The sequence below is a fragment of the Schistocerca nitens genome, chromosome 9 (assembly GCF_023898315.1).
Source record: "Schistocerca nitens isolate TAMUIC-IGC-003100 chromosome 9, iqSchNite1.1, whole genome shotgun sequence".
NCBI lineage: Eukaryota > Metazoa > Arthropoda > Insecta > Orthoptera > Acrididae > Schistocerca > Schistocerca nitens.
In genome coordinates, this window is record NC_064622.1 from 60,319,745 (window position 1) to 60,341,700 (window position 21,956).

Consider the following 21,956-nt stretch of genomic DNA (forward strand, 5'->3'; position numbering starts at 1 on the left):
CTGTCCCACGACCCTGACTGCCAATTTTATGTCAGTCTGGTGATTCGACCTGTTGTGCTGCCATTCATGAACAGTATTCTAGAAGGTGTTTTCCAACAGGATAACGCTCGCCCATGCACCCCTGTTATAACCCAACAAGCTCTGCTGAGTGACGACATGTTGCCTTGGCCTCGAGCACACATGAGGCAGTATCCGACAACTCGCGTCATCCGCAAACAGCATTAACCGTCCTTGTACTGACCGACAAAGGGCAATGAGCATGGAACGCCATCCCACAAACTGACATCCGGCACCTCTCCAACGTAATGCATGCACGTTTTGTTGGTTGGTTGGTTGATCTGGGGGGAGGACAAACAGCGAGGTCATCGGTCCCATCGGGTTAGGGAAGGATGGGGAAGGAAGTCGGCCGTGCCATTTCAAAGAAATCCATCCCGGCATTTGCCTAGTGCGATTTAGGGAAATCACGGAAAACCTAAATCACGACGGCCGACCGCGGGTTTCAACCGTCCTCGTCCCGAATGCGAGACCAGTGTGCTAACCACCGCGCCACCTCGCTCGGTATGCGCATTTGCATGTCTTCATTCAACTTTTTTGGCGCTTACACCGGTTAGTAATGTATCAGCATGCTTTAACTTGTGGTCTTGCAATATTAATCACTTAAATATGTTACCTATACAAATGTATTCCCGTAATTTCGTTGCTCTACATTAATTATTTTTTGGTGTTAGGAATTTTTCTATCGGAGTGTACCATCTTCCCATTCTAGTTACCAGTGAACGCAAAGTTTGAGGCAGTATCCGAACAAATGTGTTACTCGCTGGTTTTTCACTATGCCTTCCCTGACCTAAACATCGAATTTAATTTCAGAAAAGAATCTTAAGTGGATATGGAGTCCTGACTTCGGACACTTTGGGTCTCTGTTGTCAGACCATCTGGCAAAACAGTACGACGTAAAAGAGTAAAGCAAATGTGCTGATCATTCAGCCATTGAGGTATGAGGTGCATTCTGTTTCATGTCTCAAGTCCCCTTCACATCTTCTTTAACTATCAGAAAAAAAATACTGAAACACTACCGTAGAAACTGTGTTATGTGGGTGTGCCACTTGGAGAAGGATTTCTACATGACTGCTTCGTTTGCTAAAGGCCAGTTTGCTGTAGCTGGATATCAAAAAGATATTGAATATGGAAGGATGAAAGTTGTAGAGGAACATTTAAAGTGGGGTCTGGAAATAAACATGGGAAAAAGCAAAATATTTGGTATTTGGGGAACTGGTTTCTAACAGGCACAGAAAAACTAAAAATAGTCAGGAATTCAGATGCCTTGACGTCATTATAACTTCAGAGGAGTCATATAAAGAAGAGGTCTTCAATAAGACAAAATTAGAATGAGAGAAAATAAGAGAATTGAATTGAAAAATAATATTTTTTTGTGATGGCATACGGGAGAAGCAATTACCACAACATGGTCACAAGAGGAGATTGCCGGAGAAGAGGATGCCACAAATATCATGGAAATGGATCTGTGCTAAGAGAGAGAAAGCAGGTAGATCAAGAAAAAGGTGGATAAAGCGAATGAAACTTAACAAGGCGGGGGGGGGGGGGGAGGGGGCAACGATACCTCCCAGCATCGTTTTTTCTCCTCGTCGCCTTAAGACGGTGGGGGTTGGGAAGAGAAAGATCTTCAGAAACCGACCTATCGTCTCACCCCGTCAACCAGAGAGACGTATCAACTGGAAGAAACTGGAAAATGTAATGAGTATCGACTAGTAGACACACATACGCACACACAGAGAGCCGCGTCGCACGCACAGTACCATACACTACACACATTTTTGCCTGGGACAATGGACAATATTTTCCCACAAATAAATTAAAAAAGTCCAGTCCCTAGTACTTACCACGTTTTCGGAAGGTTTCCCTTGGCTACCAGGCGATTGGCGACACTAGAAATCCCCCTCCCAGCTATTTCCAGATGGAAAACCCTCACACTCACACCGTCTGTGCGATTTCTCGCTTAAAAGATGAAAATTCTGTTACAGCCCACCTCTCTAATAGTATGGAATGAAAACGTAAAAAAAATAGCACCTTTATCCATAGCTATTTGTCGTCAAATTTTGTCATTCATGAGGCTGACATGAGTTGTCTCTCTTCCACGCTCCACAGCTCAGATTCTGGGTACCTCTTGAAAGTTCAGATGACCTCTGACGCTTTAAAAAAGTTTCCTCATAGACAAATAGCAGACGCAGTTCGCAAAAGCTCGCGTATAAAGTGCACGATAGAAACGGGAGCATGACGTAAAACTCTGAGGGAATGCGGTTCGCTAAAAGCCGGAGATGGATCAGTGCCATAAAAAGCGGCGATATCTGCCCGGATTCGTGGAGTCTCTGTACTAGCAGACAAGGACGGACTCTCAGAGGGGAGAAACGCCGTCGCCGTGTGCCGGCAGGCACTAAAACGTCACCCGCGCACATCGGGCCACCGACGTCACGCGTTATACGACCCGCCATGACGGATGTGTCGCGCACGTGTTGCCGCTGGCCGGCGCCCACGCGCCACATTTACGTTCCGGAAGAGCGGATTTAGACGCTCCGTACCTTGACACCAATTCCAGGAAAATTCCTGTGCTCGTTAGCAGACATGACAGCACGCATTGATCTATTCCGGATTCTCTAAAAGTTGTTCATCAGCTGCTACGGAAATATCTTGGTGCCACCGGTGTGCAGCGAACTGATACCCATTCATATAATTGATTCACCTCGATGGGCAATGAACCCAGCACGTTCAGTGCGGATGCACATTATCGTCCGACCTCCTGTGGAGTCTCAAAGTAGTGAGCTTGGAGGACATGGGCGGCGACTGCAGATTGGTGGCGCTGGGTGGGCTTGTCAGTCGGCCGATGGCGTTCCGAGGTAGTCCGCGCACTTGCCATAAACACTGTGTCCGGATGGCGCAGTGGTTAACACTGCTGCCAGGAGGTACCGGGTTCGAATCCCAGTCCGGCACGCATTTTCACTCGTCGCTGCTGATGCCGCACAAAGTCCTGATACAGCTGACATCATCACTCCCTTTCCTTTCTCTTCCCCCCCCCCCCCCCCTTTCTTCAACTAACGGAATATCCTCCAGTACAACTATCGTGACCTTGCGAGAAATTGAAACACCAATTCTCCCTTACTCCTACAGCGTCATACAGCTGCGTCAGAAATAAAACTGTCTTGTATCATACATTTTGTATTAAATTAGGTGAGGCTACCGACAACCTGGAGGATGATTTCAACACCGCAACACTTTACCTGGGATGGTCCTATCGGAGGTGGTACATGCAAGCCTTTCAGCGACTTTTAAGCTGAGTTACCCAGCCAGTTTTACGTGAGCCCCGAAGCGAAAAATTCTAGGATCGAAAGAAAAACGAAATCTTTACCTTTGAATTTGTAGTCTTACTCTCTTAGCCAGCAAAGTGAGGAACTTCATTGTAAATAAGAAAATAAAAAAAAATATATTTCAGATATTGAAGAAACCTCAGACTCAGAACTTTTAAAAATAAACAAATTCTGCCGAAATCATTCAACTCTGTGCTCACATTCTTATGAAGAGGTAGAATACATTTTGAAAGTATAGGCAAATTTTTTTTGAACCTCGCCCAGATGTCAGCAGAACGTGGTGACACAGGAGGGAGTGGCCCGTACACACCTTCGCAGCCGTTGTTCACCCCTGTGATCTAGGCCCATGGTGCACCACAGGTGACTCGCTGCCGGTTTTGGATAGCACCGCCGCGCGGGATTAGCCGAGCGGTCGACGCCGGCACGGTAGCTCAGCGTGTTCGGTCAGAGGGTAATGTGCCCTCTGTAATTAAAAAAAACTGAGTTAACAGATCAACAAAGAACTTAAATGGATGTCTTACGATGTCCGCCCCGAGCAGATGCAACGAACTAGAGCAAACAAAAACAAAAACAAAAAAAAGCGGTCTAAGGCGCTGCTGTCATGGACTGTGCGGCTGGTCCCGGCGGAGGTTCGAGTCCTCCCTCGGGCATGGGTGTGTGGTTTGTCCTTACGATACTTTAGGTTTAGTAGTGTGTAAGCTTAGGCACTGATGACCTTAGCAGTTAAGTCCCATAAGATTTCACACACATTTGAACATTTTTTTTGGATAGCACCATTTTGCAAGCACGCGAACACTTTACATACCTAGCCGTTTCGGAAATGTTTCCAACCTTGGCCCGAAAGCCATTAATGTTGACCTTTCGGAAGCCAGGCAGATCGCTCCGTTTCCACTTTAAAACGAGGACTGTGTCTTGTTCCGCGTCCCCCCGCCTTGCTTTATATGCCTTCCAGTGCTCCCACCTGCCGTCGGTGAGTGGTTACTGCACGCTGACGTCGAAAATAGGCGGTGGTCACATAATGTGACTGGACCGTGCATTATTTTAAAATCAAGTATTGCCGAAGTGTTGCCTTCGCTTAAGATTCTGGGAGTATTTTTGCTGATTATTATAATCTGTATGCAGTTATTTTAATAGAAGGGAGATGATGCGGTATATGTCTTTTGCGTAGGGAAGTAACCGTATTAGCCCTCATTTACTTGAAACATGTTTCGAGCGGACATTTCCTGCTATGTATGTGAAGAACAGTTGTATTACTGCCGCAGGGAATTAAAGTCGCTGTTATTGCAGTATGGTATCCGATAGTGCTAAATGCTCGATGATGAGTAAATTGTATTCGAAACTTATTACAAAAGCATGAAATACATAATTAGTGCTTTTGACCGTGACGTGTACGAGGGAAAACCATAACAGACGCAGAACACTTTTATAAACGATAACACTCGGTAGAGCCGTATCTCTAATAGTTTTTCACCTCGCCAAACTCTTTGACATATTACCATCGAATGAAGTCACACTCTCACAGAACTCTCTGTTCTGTATTTTAAAATGTGACAAGCAGATGATGTTCTTAGCGTTACTTTTACCATTCTGTCTAATTCTCTGCCTCCAGTATGTGATAACGGTGCACATCGCCAACGAATTTACTAATTTAAAATCAGTGACGTTTGCAAAGAACATTTCATAATTTCCTGTATTATGACAATGGTAAATGAGGTGTATAAACTCAGTTTTGTAACTAGAAAAATTGTTCGTTTTTTATTGTAACTGCCTAATAAAACTAAACGACTTATCTCCGTTTTAGGTGTGTGATGAACGACTTTATCTCCTTGCTCATTTTTAAATGTTTCGTACCAGCGATAGGTAGATAAGCTAGTTAATTAAAGGCATATTGCAAAAGCCACGATGTCTTTGAAAGTAATATGTGGACGATTTGCCAACCAATCAAATAAATACTGTATAAATATGTCTTTGGACAAATGGTGTTTTCAGGACGTTGTTCTTGTTGTTGCAGGTAAGGCGATTTTGCGTTGGGCTTCTCACCACCGATCGCGGGTGTGGTAAGTTATGGTGAATTATTTTGTAGATCTGGTTAGCGAAAGATTGTACGGCTTTCGTAGCCTTTGATCGGAATTCTTACAGTGTCGACGAGCTAATTCTTTGTCCACTTTGTATCGCCTGGCATCGCAAGTCGCCGGAATAGACGACGTCGGTTGGTCGTTCTTTTCCGAAGCTTCCCCCTTTGTTCTTATATCTAGGGGCTGTCTTGATTTTCTCGTTCTTCAGCACAAAAGAAATTCTAGACATCGTAAATATTACTTGACCGAGAGAACTTTCTAAGCAAAACAATACCATTCAAGATTTATTTTACTGCAGCGCGCAGAAGAATATTTATTCTGTGGAGAGGAGTTATTTCAGTGGCCGCTGTAGGGCGTTGACTCTTACACATATTTCCTGCAAATATATTTTTACAAGACCTCAGTTTATCTCTGGTGCAGTTTCCGCCGCCTCCTATACCTGCACGCCTTGACCACTGCTGACTGTACTGACCTCAGAGGCTGTCGCGCTCCACGGAGGGTAAGGCGATATCCTAAACCTGTACCTGTCACTCCACCTGTCTTCTTCGGAAGCCCTTTAGAAAACTGGTCGGTGTAGGAGAGCCGTGTTCTTTTTGTCCCACACGTCCTTCGACCGTCATGTCCATCCAACACTGTCACTGGGCCATGGAAAAATCACAAACTGCGAAAAATTAAAAAAAAAAAAAAGGAGGTAGTGGCTTTGTGAGACGAAACACCAACCCATGCAACATTACCGCGTGGCCCGCGCGACATTATCACATGGCCCATGCAACATTATCGCTTGTCTGTAGGAGAACCACAAACAATGAAAAATTTAAAAAAAATGTTTTTTGTTGTTGTTATGATCCATCAAGGCGTCTCCGACTCCTGATGCTATGATGAACGATGTCGCGTCGCCGCCGTCGTCGTCGTCCCCTCTGCACTCATGGACGTGGTTTTTGTTCTCAGTTCTTCCACGGTCATGCCAGTGATTTCTTTGATGTCCCTTATCCATCCTCTCCCTGGTTTTCCTATACTGTTCTGACCTTCCATTCTTCGGAGAATTACAGCTTATTCTAGTGAGTCATCTCATGTACAAGTAAGCTGACCCAAAGTTGTTGTAAGGGAATGCATATAGACGGAGTCTTTCACAACATCCCCCTCTCCCACAAAAAAAGTAAATACTGTGAGAGGATGCGATCTCGAAATTTGATAAAGAGAAACAGAATCTCACAGTTATCAAATATTTACGCCTGGACATTTGAATAGATTGCAGCAACTCTTTTACTTGACGCTGTAACTGGTTTGGAGTATAGTTAGCTTATGTGTGGCAAGTATATTTCTTGATATGAGACGAGAGATACGGAAAAGCCCATGGAAATTCTAGGATGCTCTGCAGCTGAGAAGCTTGCAGTAAAAAAAGTTGTAAATCGATGTAGTAGTATGTTCCTTTTTATCCGACGCGCTGATTTGAACGGTACATCGGGCGTAATGTTTTTAGGTCAGCGACGGCCGTGAAATCTCACGTTCCGTTTGGAGGAGCCGTGTTTTGCGGGGTCACTGTACCACTAAGGAAATTGTTTGGCGCCGGTTTTAATGTTCATGACGCTTGCAAGGGGAGCTATGAGCGGGAGCAGTCTGCTATTAAAAAAAAGACCTCCTCACACCGTCGTGACCACTTTCAAAACACTGAATGTTTGTCGGCTAGACTATATGCCTATCCAGATAACGAGCACATTTGGGACTCGCTGCTCGTCACGAAGACGGCTTGATTAGTCGTAGTAGTATTGTGAAAGAAGACTGGAATTGTGAAAAGCTTATGGGGAAAAAAAGGCTCTAGTTAGTATACATCAGCGTTACAGTTTGCATTAGACTTTGTGAGCCAAGTGGAAAATTTAGAGTCAAGCAAAGGGATTCCATGTCACCGAAACTAATGTCAACGACCTTTAGAGGACAAGCTGAAGGCAGGGATGAAAATCGGTTATAATAAGACTAAAATAATGTAAAAATGAACTACATCGACTTGATTGCTTTGCAATTCACAAATGTTAAAATGTGTGTGAATTCATAAGGGACCAAACTGCTGAGGTCATCGGTCCCTAGACTTACACACTACTTAAACTAACTTTGCTAAGAACGACACACACACACCCATGCCCGAGGAAGGACTCGAACCTCTGGCGGGAGGGGCAGCGCAATCTGTGACATGGCGCCTCAAACCGCGCGCCCACTCCGCGCGGCTCAATTCACGCTTCAAGTATTTGACAGAAGGTTCGTAGAATCAGTTTCAGACTATTTCTCGCCTATTCCGCCATCGAATAACACTTGGAAGAAATGAACACGTAACACAGAGCATTAGACGTGGAGGAGACATTATCCAGCAGTCCGTCAGATGGATGAGAATGATAATATACCGGGCGGTTATAATTAAAGTGCAGTTAATCACGGACGTCCAATTTGGGCCGTAATTATCGTTTGGCAGCGAAACTTGGTAGATATGCTAATGCGTTACTGTGGAACCGCTTTACGCTGAAAGAAAAAACATTAGTTCCAGTTGTGACTACCAGGTCCAAAGCTGGCACTGTATACTGTTTGTATGACGGTATGGCATCCGCGATGTCATTTGACAGTCTATAACGTGGGAGAACAGTATGGAAATCGAGAAGAGAGATCGTGCCCTGTTAGTGAAACTGTATTACATGAACAGCACCGATTACAGTGCTGTGTGGAGATAGCATCGCCATATGAAAGTTCTGAGGAGAGGCCCAATGTTATTACATGGTTTAAAGAAGAAGATGATAATGAAATTCGAAAACACGGGTGAGCGTGGTGTGTCACCTGGAAGAGGAAGGCGTCCTATCCCGGTGGAAGGTGTTGACGAGGTTGCTGTCGCTGTAAATGACAATGCAGCACGTGACCCGGGTAGTCCTATTGTTCGTGCAGTGTCACGACAAGTGTCCATCCCATGGTCAACAGTATGCGAAGTTTTGCGGTCTATTTTTACACTGGTACCCGTACAAGATATAGTCGGTGTAGCAACAGAAACCTCATGATCCACAGCAACGTTCTGAATTAGCCTTTCGGTTTCTGGCCCGGATCAAAGTTGATGACATGTGTCCGGGCCATAGTCCACGGAGTGACGAGACACATTCTGCACCACTGGGCCTGCTTAATGCGACCGTCCACAAACGTGCTGTCTCCGGAGGTCTTCCAGAAGCAAGACCTGCAAGATCACCTGATCTGAGTGTGTGTGACTTTTGGCTCGGGGTATATCCAAAAGAACGCATTTACTGGCGGCACGTTCGGTCTCTACGTGATCTGAACGCCGATATACGGGAACACATTGCACAGATTCCACTTGAACTCCTGCGAGCAACTGTTGATTAGGCCTTTTCACGGGTGCAGCATCTGGTCGACGTCTCCGTTGCTCATATTGAACAAATTGTGTAAGCGGCGGTTAATAATGAAATCAACATTATGCCTTTCTCACGTCTTTGACATTTTCTGCCCATGTGCCTTTCCTAATCTGTTACATATGGAAACATTTTAATACGCGTTTCTTGCATTCAGAGCGCCTGATTTGCACCTGGTGGTCAAAATTTGAACTAATTTTTCTGCAGTGTAAATCGGTTCCACATTGACGCATAGGAATATCTACCAAGTTTCGCTACCATACGGTAATTAGAGCCCACACTGAACTTCTGTGAATAGCTGCACTTTAATTACTACGTGCTGTGTTGAGGAAAAAATATAATAAGCAGGAAAATCATAAAAAGTCGCCTGCTTCCGGGGAATCACATGATACATCAAACTGCGAGTCTGTTTCTCCACTTTTCTATTTTACCAATTTCTGGCTACAGGCAAGCTGTAACAACATTGTCTCATTTACAAGATATTATAATTTTCAATGAAAAGGCTGTCTTTTTAATTGATCAGTAGCTACTTATGTCATGACACAATCACTCTTCTTCATGGTATAGTTCCGACGTATAATGTGCCAAAGAAAATCATTCTATCATTGTGATGAAGAGAGATCGCGATTTGCTAGCGATGAAATAGGTGTTTACATGCGGAAACAAGCCGGCCGAAGTGGCCGTGCGGTTAAAGGCGCTGCAGTCTGGAACCGCAAGACCGCTACGGTCGCAGGTTCGAATCCTGCCTCGGGCATGGATGTTTGTGATGTCCTTAGGTTAGTTAGGTTTAACTAGTTCTAAGTTCTAGGGACTAATGACCTCAGCAGTTGAGTCCCATAGTGCTCAGAGCCATTTGAACCATTTGAACATGCGGAAACAAAATGTTTCAAGATGCGGACTGCACAATGTCTTTTGAACTGTGTTTGCACTGACTCGATAGGGCCACGGATCCTATTGTTTGTTCGTTAACAGAGGTTCCCATATCCAGATCACCGTAAAAATAATAACCCAATACCGCTTTTGATGGCTCATATAACCACTCCAATGTAGATTCTGATCATGTGAGTTTGGCTTCCGTTTGTCTGCTACCGCAGTCAGTAATCTCTCTAGATAAACGTTCTACTACATTTTAACCGGTGTGGCACTGACTAGGTTGTTATTCGTTTCCGTTATTAAGCTGAAGTAATCGCATTATACACTGAAGAGTCAAAGAAACTGGTACACCCGTTTGATAACATGTAGGGCCCCGGCGAGCACGCAGAACTGACGGAACACGACGCGGCATGGACTTGACTAATGTCTGAAGTAGGGCTGTAGGGAACTGAAACCATGAATCCTGCAGGGCTGTCCATAAATCCGTAAGAAAACGAGGGGGTGGAGATCTCTTCTGAACAGCACGTTGCAAGGCATCCCAGGTATGCTCAATAATGTTCATGTCTGGGGAGACTGGTCGCCAGCGAAAGTGTTTAAACTCAGAAGAGTTTTTCTGGAGCCACTCTGCAGCAATTCTGGACGTGTGCGGTGTCGCATTGTCCTGTTGGAATTGCCCAAGTCCGTCGGAATGCACAATTGATATGAATGGATGCATGTGATCAGTTAGGATGCTTACGTACGTGTCACCTATCAGAGTCGTATCTAGACGTATGAGGGTCCCATATCACTCCAACTGCAGACGCCCCACACCATTACAGAGATTCCACAAGCTTGAACAGTTCTCTGCTGACATGCAGGGTCCATGGATTCATGAGGTTGTCTCCATACCTGTACACGTCCATCCGCTAGATACAATTTGAAACGAGACCAGGCTATATGTTTCCAGTCATTAACAGTCCAACGTCGGTGTTGATGGGTCCAGGCGAGGCGTCAAGCTTTGTGTCGTGCAGACATCAGTGGTACACAAGTGGGCCTTCGGCTCCGAAAGCTCGTGCGCCGACGACAACACCAAGCTCAAACTCACTTAAATTTTGATAATCTGCCATTTTAGCAGTAGTAACTGATCTAACAGCTGCGCCAGACACCTGTTATCCTACATAGGCGTTGCCGACCGCAGCGCCATATTCTGCCTATTTACATATTTCTGTATTTGAATAAGCATGCCTATACTAGTTTTTTTGACGCTTCAGTGTATTTGTATTAGATGTAAAGAGACACATAAATGCAAGAGCATTAGCTAAATTATCAAAATCTGACTGTTATCAATAGTGTATTCTTCAGGACTGGCTAATTTGGTAAGCTGATTCGTATGTTTTAGATGCGAAATCTCTTTTACACAGTCGGTATCTTGCATCAAGACGTTCACTAGTTCTGTGCGCAGCAGTAGGAATGAGTCTTTCACTGACATGGAAGTTTTCTAACCATGTCGAGTCATAAAAACGTTGGAATACAGTTTAACGTTCCACGAAAGATTACATGGCGCTTGGTGGTTGGCATGGATGTCATTTTGTGTGAAGTACATCATTGCATTTGAGCGCGGAATATGTTCTGGGATTTTACTACCAGGGGCGCTCAGTAAGTAATGCAACACTTTTTTTTTCTGAAAGCGAGTTGGTTTTATTCAGGATTCCAGTACAACATATTATTCCGGACTCTTTTGGCTGAACAATCTATTTTTTTTTAACATAATCACCGTACAGTGTGACGGCCGTATGGCATCTTAGTGGGAGCGCCTGTACGCTCGCCTGCTAACACTACTGGTCGAAGCCAATGTCGTGCTGCATCAGTAACGTCCCCATCATCAAATTACTGCTTTTCGTGTAGTGCCTCTTTCTTTGAGCCATAGTTGCAGATGGAAGTCAGAAGGTGCGGGATCCGTGCTGTGGGGTGGATGAGGAAGAACAGTCCAATGAAGTTTTGTGAGCTCCTCTCGGGTGCGCAAACTTGTGTAAGGCCATGCGGTGTCGTGGAGCAGGAGAAATCCGTTTGCATTTTTGTGGCGACGAATACGCTGAACACGTGTCTACATTTTCATGAGGGTAGCCAATACACTTCAGACTTGATCGTTGCACCAAGAGGGTATCAAACTGGATAACCCCTTCAGAGTCGTAGAAGACTTTACCGGCTAAAGATGCGGTTTTGAACTTTCTTACTTCAGAGGAGAGGTGGTGTGGTGCCACTGCATGGATTGCCGCTCTGTTTCCCGTTCGAAGGGATGAACCCGTGTCTCATCGTCTTTTGCGATGTTCGGTAAAAATTGTCGCGATTAGCCTCGTAAGACGCAAGCAACTCTGCATAAATAGCTCTTCGTTGCTCTTTATGGTCTTCTGTTATACGGTGAAGAATCCAGCGGGCACGCACCTTTGAGCACCCCAACTGGTAGACGAATGTGTCAGCGTTACCAGCAGAGACGTCCAGTCGTGCACCGACGTGTCTGATTATGATCTGTCGATCACCTCGAATGAGAGTGTCCGCACGTTCCAACACTGCAAGAGTCTCAGTTGCGTGCGGCCGGCGGCGCGCGGGAGATCGGCAAAGTTTGCGCGATCTTGTTGCGATGGTGACAGACGTGTTTCCCAACGACTCGTCGTGCTTTTGTTCACTACTAGGTCTCCGTAGGCATTCTGCAAGCACCTATGAGTATCCGCGCCGAAAGAAACTGTGTGACAGCTCTCTGCTTGGAACGCGCCTCCGTTACGGATGCCATTTTGAAGGCTATGTAAAGCGATTAGCCTATTAGATTTCATGAAACTATAGGGCTGAAGTGGGAATCTTTCAGAATGCATTTTCTCAACCGAAAGTTGAGAGTTGCATTACTTATTGAATGCCCCTCGTTCATTCCCGTCAACGCCCCCCTGATGAGTACTACCTTTGTGTCGGAACGGTGGGCCTGCGGTGTTTGGAGACGGGGCTGGAGCTAGAGATCGCAGGATGCGCGATATTTGGCGTACACAGAGCGGCGTGACCGATATAGCCGCGGCTAGCCGGGCCGGACGCTGGCCAGAGGCGTGACTCACCAGCGAGCGGCCTGCCTGCCTGTGGACTGGGCAGACGCCGGCACTCGCCCCTGCCGCCTTCCCGCCGGCCACTCTCATAACCCAGTTCCTCGTCAATACGGCTACACGGCATCCGCAGCAGGTTGCTTGTTCGCAGTGGTTTTGGTCTCTGCATGACGTATGGCCGCCCGTCACGGCTTCACACCATTATGGGAGCTTTTCTTCGGTTACACGTGATATCCTCTAGTCACTGTACGAGGCTAGTCATGAAGATTAGATTAGATTAGTACTTGTTCCATAGATCATGAATACGACACTTCGTAATGATGTGGAACGTGTCAGGTTAATAAAAGGTGTCTAAACATGATATTACATTAGACAAAATATTACTTGACACTATATATATATATTCGGTGGACGTTGGGAAATTACCCACTTACTATATCCAAAAATTCATCTAATGAGTAGAAGGAGTTGCCATTAAGAAACTCTTTTAATTTCCTTTTAAATGCTGTATGGCTATCTGTCAGACTTTTGATGCTATTAGGTAAGTGACCAAAGACTTTTGTGGCAGCATAATTTACCCCCTTCAGAGCCAAAGTTAGATTTAACCTTGAGCAGTGAAGATTATCCTTTCTCCTAGTGTTGTAGCCATGTACACTGCTATTACTTTTGAATTCGTTCGGATTGTTAATAACAAATTTCACAAGAGAATATATATATTGTGAGGCTACATTGAAGATTTCTAGCTCTTTAAATAAGTGTCTGCAGGATGATCTTGGATGAGCTCCAGCAATTATTCTGATTACACGCTTTTGTGCAATGAACACTCTTTTACTCAATGATGAGTTACCCCAGAATATGATGCCATACGAAAGCAGAGAATGAAAATAGGCGCGGTAAGCTAATTTACTCAGATGTGTATCGCCAAAATTTGCAATCCTAATAGCATAAATAGCTGAACTCAAACGTTTCAGCAGATACTCAGTGTGTTTCTTTCCAGTTCAACCCCTCATCAATGCATACACCTAGAAATTTCGAATATTCTACCTTAGCTACCGATTTCTGATCCATGTCTATATTTATTAATGGGGTCATTCCATTTACTGTGGGGAGCTGTATATACTGTGTTTTGTCAAAGTTTGATCAGAGCCCATTTGCAGAGAACCACTTAATGATTTTCTGAAAAACATCGTTTACAATTTCACCAGTTAATTCTTGTCTGTCGGGTGTGATAGCTATACTTATATCATCGGCAGAAAGTACCAGCTTTGCATCTTCGTAAATACAGAATGGCAAGTCATTAATATATATTAAGAACAGTAGAGGACCCAAGACCGAACCTTGCGGCACCCCATTCTTGATTGTTCCCCAGTTTGAGAAATCACCAGTTTTTTGCTAATCATCACATAAAAAATGATTTCGCACTGCACGAGGGTGGTTCGATAAGTCTAGTAAATTTCCATGAAAGAATGGAACATTTTTGTTTTGCCTTCATGGTTGTTCAACTTGTGGATCGTGTAAAGAAGTTCAACAGCGTACAGTTCATTGTTGACAGCCGTCTATATTGGTCATTTTATCGACTGCGATTGAAAATAAAGCTGAGTTTCGTGCTCTTATTAAACATTTTCATTTGAAGAGTTGAACTGCCGCACAAATCAAAAGAGAATTGGATGAAGTTCACACGAACTCTGCACCATCATTGAAGACCGTTTACTTCTGAATTAATGAGTATAAACGTGGCTCGGACAAGCACCGAAGAAGAAGGCCGCGCCGACCGTCCTATTGAGGTCACCACTAAGGAAACCATTCACAAAATCCATGATATGGAGAGACTGCTGAGATTGTAAGCATCTCAACTGTGCGTGTGCGTAATTTTCAGGACAGACGATTGGTTACGAAGAAGCTGTGTGCGAGGTGGGTGCCACGATTGCTCACAGACTACCAGAAGCGCATCCAGCACAACATTTCAACAGAATGTCTGCCGATGTTTGATCGCAATACGCGAAGCTTTTTGCGCCGATATGCGACTGTTGATGAAACCTGGCTCCATCATACACACCAGAGTCAAAACGGCAGTCAAAACAATGGACAAAAGCTGGTGAAACCGAAGAAGACAAAGACTATTTGGTCAGCTGGTTAGGTGACGGTCACTCTTATTTGGGATTTGCAAGGAATAATCCTCATACATTACTTGGAAAAAAGGAGAACCATAACTAGACCCTATTATGCCTCATTGTTAAATCGTTTGAAACTCGCCTTAGCTGAAAAAAGACCCAGGTTGGCACGCAAAACGGGCCCTCTCACCAGGATAACGCGCCATCCTACACATCAGGGACAAAAATGGCTAAAGTGCATGAATTGGACTTTGAATTGCTTCCTCTTCCACTCCATTCACCATAGTTAGCCCCAAGTAAGGATGGTGGTTATACCTGAAACAACCGGTTTTCGGTTATGTCGATTATTTTCAACGCCAGTTTAAACTGAGTGTTAAAACCGGTTTCTGAAATAACCGAAGTGGAGGGGAACTGGGAAGTAGTGTTTGACAAGTTGGGATTTTGGGTTGGAAGGAAAGCATGCTCGGATAGCCAAAACCATTAAGGCGACCGGTTGCGTGAAGTGGAATGTCCGGTTTCGAGTCCCGCTCTGGCACAAATTTTCTCTTATCGCCAATAAATTATTTCAGTGTCATCCCGCTGAAGTCAGTATTTCTCCTTCATCGTCTATTCATTAGAAGCAAACACGACTCGCGGATGAGGCCTTAGGCTGCTCCAAGTGGCCGACTCCTGCCTACAAGGCAGCACGAGGAGCGATCTATGGTTGTAGGACATATGATTAACATGTCGCCAATCCCTCCAGCCGTTATTACCAGTAGATGAATCCTTGTGATGCCGCTGCACCGAAGGCAGCGACGCAGACCATTCGGCTACGGAGGCGGTCTACTGCATTTACTCAATGTGATAATGAAAACCTTATGACTAACCCACGTACGGTGATTGACGCAAAGTGGCCCTTACTGTGTGTTGCTAGCAGGAGCTCTGTCCTATTCCATTCGCGTTTGTTGGCTGTCTGTATGCGTCCATACATGCACTTTTTTCAGTTTTAAATCCTCTATCTTTTGACAGGTTTGGCACTGTCATCCATCTTTTCCTGTCTTGTGCTAAGTTTTTATCCCTACATAACCACTGCATCCGGTATTCTCTGTGATCTGTTTTGCCTCTTGTTAATCTTGTCCAACCCTACCATTTTCCATCTCTGCTGCTCCTTCCAGCGCTGTGTTAACTATACCTAGAGAAAATTCGAGAAATTAGATCTAACACAGAGGCTTTGTGACAATCATTATTCCCACGCGTCGTTCGCAAGTGGAACAGGGAAGGGGAGAATCAGTTAGTTGTACCAGAAGTACCCTCCACCACACGGTTAGGCGGCATGCGGAGTGTGATTTAGATGTAGGTCACAAAGTTATTCCGGCTTTCCTGACCACTTGTTGACATACTGCCTGTTGCCTTCTGCCTTGCGTTCTTCGGCTGACGTTCGTTTGACAATGCTTCTGGCGCTTCGCCAGCACGCGTGGGTGGCACGTCAAAGCTTCACCATCTTTTGCTGTTGCGGACAGATTATCTGTACCCGTCTCGGCAACTTCTGGGGGCTTTTTTTGTCGTTACGGCTGCGAATTTCTTCTTGATCCCTTCATCCGTTGTTCTTAGCAACAATGGAATCGAGACTCCGTTTACCTTGAAGCTTTCCTTCTCCTTGCCTTGTTTGTGGGTATGTGTGGCTTCCCTGAACAAGCGGGCGTGGTAGCCCTTATCTGCAGCGAGAATATCCCTGTCGGGGAATAATACTGTATGGTCGGTCTCACACAGCGCGTGTTCCGCCACGCCCTATTTCACCACACGTCCCAGCCGGCAGTTCCGTTTATATTTGGTGATCCTTGTGGTGATTGACCGTCCAGTCATTCCCACACAGACTTTTCCACATATACTAGATGTGCGGTATATTCCCAGCACTGCGAGTGGGTCCCTTTTGTCCTATACTGATTTATAAACAGGCTTTCAGGCTTTACGCGACGTTTGCGCAATATGCGACCGTTTCTGTCCGTTATCCCGGGGATTTATGGCAGAAATTCCGTACCCGACTGACATTTCTTTTTCCGACGTGTCACGTCGGGGCGAGCGTTAGATTTCGTGAAACTTCTTATGCTACTGCAGGGCCGGCCGGAGTGGCCGTGCGGTTCTAGGCGCTACAGTCTGGAACCGAGCGACCGCTACGGTCGCAGGTTCGAATCCTGCCTCGGGCATGGATGTGTGTGATGTCCTTAGGTTTGTTAGGTTTAATTAGTTCTAAGTTCTAGGCGACTGATGACCTCAGAAGTTAAGTCGCATAGTGCTCAGAGCCATTTTGAGCTGCTGCTGGAGTACCCATTACCCTTACGAGCGCTTTCCAGGTTTTACATCTCGCGTCCGAAGTGCTGCGGCTCAGGTATTCATCTTGTGCCCGTTGCGATTGTATTATACATTGCTCTTTTTTCTGAAGTGCATGATTATTTGATAGTTTGTGTAGATATCGATCTGTGTGTGTCGATTTCCGATTCACTCTGTGTCTCAGGTTCTCACCATTCCTCGTAAGTAGTATATCTGTATTTCCTCGCCTATTCCTTGTACGCATACCACCTCCAACAGGACCGTATCTATTAAAGCACTGTGATGTTCAAAACAATCTACGATAGAATAAGTTTCACTTCCTTATAGAATTATTTAACACGGCAGTGTACATAACTCAATTATTGCCTAAAATATCACAATTTGGTACGATTGCTTTGATTCATATTCAGAAGTTGGTGATATATGAAACTGCATCTTCGTTTTTGATTTTCTACTAAGAGGTGGCATAGATGTCTGTATGAGGCTGTATCGTTTGGCGCACCCAAGGATTTCACGTCCGTTGGTTGCTCGTTTCCTAACGGCACCACTTCCTGCAGTAATTTCATGGTCTTAAACTGTATCCGAGGGCAGCCGAAGAAAGCATAGTCGCAGTACGCAGATTGGTACGATGCAAGTGCTGGAGGAATCTCTCGTGATTAAATGGAAGGCATGATTTTGTCACTTTGAAGTTTGTACTGAAATTACTTCTTTCTAAACGAGAATGCTTCAGCAGTTTAGGGATGACAGCTGCTTGATCTCGTGCCTTATTTTCGTGCAACAGGTGTAGCTCGTCATCGTACTCATTAGTAATTTGGCTCCTGCTGAAACAGAAAGGCGTACGATGGTAGTTTGTCGCATTTCATTGGTGCGGATTACGCTGCTTCCTGAGCCGAAGCATCGCCATGTTCATAAGTACTGTGTTATGAAATTTTCGCGGCGCAGCGAATTTAATGTTTCCGCGGGATGTAGTTTGTCCGTCAGTGGGCTAGAGAGTGCCCGTGATTCCTACTAGGGAAGCGGAAACAAACGCAACGCTCGTAGCGAAAGACGAAGTGGGGCGACGGCTGAACCTGCCAAAGAAACACCAGTGTTTGGGAAACACTTCACTTCACGGACGTGGCACGCGTGTGTAACGGCTTAGAGCTGCAGCTTGTTTGTTTTGCTTATCGCCGGAACAGTTACACAGAGTAGGACGGCGAAAAGTCTAGCCCGTAACGAAGTGCCACGATTTAATCGAGGACCGCCAGCAACGACTGTACTTATTACTTAAAACTAACTTTACAGAACGCTGAAGTAATTGACGCGACTGCCCCACTTGTTGCCATGCTACAACAAAGACAGGTGTGTGTGTGTGTGTGTGTGTGTGTGTGTGTGTGTGTGTGTGTGTGTATGTGTTTGTATGTTTGTGCGTGTCGGTCGGGAGGGCGGGGGAAGGGGTGTTAGATTAGATTAGATTAGATTCAGTTTTCGGTCCATAGACCCAAAAAATGATATGATTCTGGTGGGTATAGGCGAGGCGAGGAATAAGTCGGGCCTACAATGTTTTGATGCTCAGTAAATACAGAACTATACACGTATACGCATGGACTCTCTTTTCATTTACCAGTACTTTGTGAAAAAATGACGAAGTGTAATCATATTTCTGGGTTGGAGGCTCCTGTTGATGTATTCTCCGTTTTTATGAATTTAGGTTTTTAAGCTCTGATTTCTGCAAAACACAATGTATTTCTTTTGTATATGTAGCCCAACACATTTTGACTTCTGTATGTCGTCTTCTGTAGGTCTCGATGTATTTCTGTAAACATATCATACAAAGTTAATGGCTGTTCTTCTATAAAGTACGCAATTTTATGTTGTTTTCATTGGTCCTTCGAAGCCACCTTAATGGTGAAAGCGGGTTTCTACAGATCGGCGTGCTTTCATGCCTTCTTATGGTTGGACTGCGTGCCATGCACAAATTAGTCGGAAGAATTTACTTACCGAGTTATTAATGTCGAAATACTTTTCCGGGAATACTACCGGTATTGGTTATGTTCTGTACGTACGTTTCCTGACCTGTTCTGGATCTTTGGTGCTTAGTTACTACCAAATAAAAAATCTTACTAATCGGAATCATTACACTCATTTTATATCTCGTACAGGTGATGATTGTTGTTGTTGTTGTTGTTGTTGTTGTGGTTTTCAGCCCGAAGACTAGTTTGATGCACCTCCCCACGCTACTTTATCTCTTGCAAACCTCTTCATATCCGAATAACTACTGGAATCTACATCAATTTGAACCTGCTTACTATATTCGTCTCTTGGTCTCCTCTACAATTTTTACCCCCAAACTTCCCTCCAATACTGAACTGATGATTCCATGATGTGTCAGAACATGTCCTACCAACCGTTACCTTGTTTTAAACAAGTTATGCCACAAATTTCTTTTCTTCCCAATTCCTCATACGCGATACACCCATTGTGCTGCTACCGCTCAGGTCCGTACACCGTCTTAAGTATACTTACGGTGTACTCAACGAATGTGACGAAAAGAGTGTAAGATTTTACCACTTAACTTTACTGATATTTACGCTCGGGTCAATAGCTTGAATAGAGCACTTATTTGGCGGAGCGGACACAAGAAAAAATCTTGATAATATGTGGGACCTGAACCTATACTTCCGCAAAATAATTCTCTGAACTCTGATTATTCAACAGCGCGCGACTCACCGCCTTGTTAATATAGGATTGCGTGAGGCACTTTTAGCATTTGTTAAAACTGAGGTCTACGTAGAGCGTTCATACTGACAAAAGAATAATAAAAACATAATCTCAGGGTGCTGCAGTATATCTTTACTGTAGCGAAATTTAATTAAAAGAAACCGTGTACTGAAAGAAAGTATTTCCCTTTTTCTTAACGTAATAATCTACGTCTTGCCGAGAAGCGGCCAATATCTGAACTTAATGGAATGTTCTTAGTTTTTACTTTCACACAACATAAAATAGTATATTCACTTTCTTTTCCTTAATAATTATGGTGTAAGTTTTTTAAAGCGTCCGTTGATGACGGAACGCAATGAAATTTATCCTACGCAAAATGTCTGCCAAGAATGGTCGATTGGTCGACCGTTCTTGTCGTTTATCCAGCGTGGTAAAAACCTTACAAATAATATTTTTATTTCTGCATGAAGGTCACTCGGCATATGAAGGAAAAATTACATAATCGGCATAAATTAGATTATTTAAAATTTACAACTTACAATGCCTAATGGCCGCCGCAGCGTGGGTTAGCTTTGAGACTAGAACAGAGAGTTAGTAATAACGCTGTTCTTTTTAGTTTCTTTGGTCAGCGAGTAAAAGAATAATCTCTTGTCATAGTGATACTATGTAGTTATCTTCTAGAGTCTGTTTGTACCATTATTAATTCATTTTGTTATAAATTACCATTATGAGAGCTAATTAAAAAAAATGGCTCTGAGCACTATGGGACTTAACTTCTGTGGTCATCAGTCCCCTAGAAATTAGAACTACTTAAACCTAACTAACCTAAGGACATCACACACATCCATGCCCGAGGCAGGATTCGAACCTGCGACCGTAGCGGTCACGCGGTTCCAGACTGTAGCGCCAAGAACCGCACGGCCACACCGGCCGGCTGAGAGCTAATTGCACGCACATTTTCAGAGTTTTTTTATTATTTTCATTTTACTTTGTTTTGTGTCTGACTTTTCGTCACACGTTTTAATACTTTGTACAGTATATCGGTACATCATGTAACTAATCTTCGGCGTTCTTCTATAACACTACGTGTAAAAAGGTTCTGTTATCGTCTTGTCTGGACTTCTTATCTTCCACTTCCTTACAAGGCTAGACACCGAACAAATATCTTGAGAAAACACCTCCTAACAATTAAATTTATGGCCGCGCGGGATTAGCCGAGCGGTCTGAGGTGCTGCAGTCATGGACTGTGCGGCTGGTCCCGGCGGAGGTTCGAGTCCTCCCTCGGGCATGGGTGTGTGTGTTTGTCCTTACGATAATTTAGGTTAAGTAGTGTGTAAGCCTTGGGACTGATGACCTTAGCAGTTAAGTCCCATGAGACTTCACACACATTCGAACATTTTTTTGAACAATTAAATTTACATTCGATGGTAACAAATTTCTCTTCGACAGAAACGCTTTTCTTGCTATTGACAGTCTGTATTTTATGTCTTCTCTACTCTGGCCGTCATCACTTACTTTGCTGCCCACACAGCTAGGCTCATCTACTGCCTTTATCGTGTCGTATCCTCCTTTTGAGACACTGTCTGTTCCGTCCATCTGCTCTTCCAAGTCTTTTGCTGCCTCTAGCAGAATTACAATGTGATCGGCAAACGTTAAAGTTTTTATGTCTTCTCTCTGAACTTGAATTTTTGCTTGGTTGCCTTTACTACTTGCTCAGTATGAAGACAGAACATCATATATGGACTACAAGACTGTCTCACTCCCTTCTCAACCGCTGCTTCTCGTTCAAGACCTTAAACTGTTAAATTTTCATTATTATCAATCTTATGTAACACAGCCCTTGCGGTCCATTCTGTTCAGTTTGACGCTAAAGTTGTGTGTATTCTGGAAATCTTGCCGCCCTCCGCTTTTAAGGAGAGTAGAGTTGCGGTGTACCAAAACTACGCCGGCCGGAGTGGCCGAGCGGTTAAAGGCGCTACAGTCTGGAACCGCACGACCACTACGGTCGCAGGTTCGAATCCTGCCTCAGGCATGGGTGTGTGTGATGTCCTTAGGTTAG

At 44.5% G+C, this 21,956-nt stretch overlaps 1 protein-coding gene across 1 annotated transcript in view; it reads left to right on the top strand.

Annotated features, from left to right (window-relative positions):
- Positions 1–21,956, top strand: part of LOC126203114 (HIV Tat-specific factor 1 homolog) — a 595,450-nt gene that overhangs the window by 341,457 nt on the left and 232,037 nt on the right. The gene's annotated exons all lie outside the window — the stretch shown is intronic.